At 42.3% G+C, this 454-nt stretch overlaps 1 long non-coding RNA gene across 1 annotated transcript; it reads right to left on the bottom strand.

Annotated features, from left to right (window-relative positions):
• Positions 1-454, bottom strand: LOC112486728 (uncharacterized). Its single transcript, XR_003049201.1, has 2 exons — positions 375-454; positions 1-277 (listed from the first exon to the last, which is right to left on the bottom strand). It is a non-coding gene; the product is annotated as an uncharacterized LOC112486728 (long non-coding RNA).

Below are 454 nucleotides of genomic sequence, written 5' to 3' on the forward strand. Positions count from 1 at the left end.
GCCTTTTTTAGTGGTTCGTCTTTATATCTTTATTTAATCGATCTTGTAGCAACCTTTTAGATAACTTTTAGAAATTATAATTCTTACTCTCTAAGGTGAGAACGACAAAAAAGTAAATAAAAAGTAGATGTTGATTCAGAACCGACAAGTCCAACTACAACTGCTGGAAGCTGGTTCTATGGATGGCCAGCAGGGGGAGCAGTGACTTAGACTTCCCTCTTACCTTTGATAAAATGACTTTGACAATGAGGAAGGCACAGCTGACTGTGGTTGTGATCTGAGGAGACAGACAGCGTGATCAGCCACGGTGATGATGTCATCGTTTTTTTAAATTTGAACATCTGTATCTGTCAGGACGACACGCGTCAACTCACAGCGACGGCCCACCAGTGACGCAGTTTACAAACAGCGTAGGCCAAAATGAGGAGAGCAAACCTGAAAACTGCCAGGATCT

The sequence above is a fragment of the Cynoglossus semilaevis genome, unplaced genomic scaffold, assembly GCF_000523025.1.
Source record: "Cynoglossus semilaevis isolate Cse_v1.0 unplaced genomic scaffold, Cse_v1.0 C18761755, whole genome shotgun sequence".
NCBI lineage: Eukaryota > Metazoa > Chordata > Actinopteri > Pleuronectiformes > Cynoglossidae > Cynoglossus > Cynoglossus semilaevis.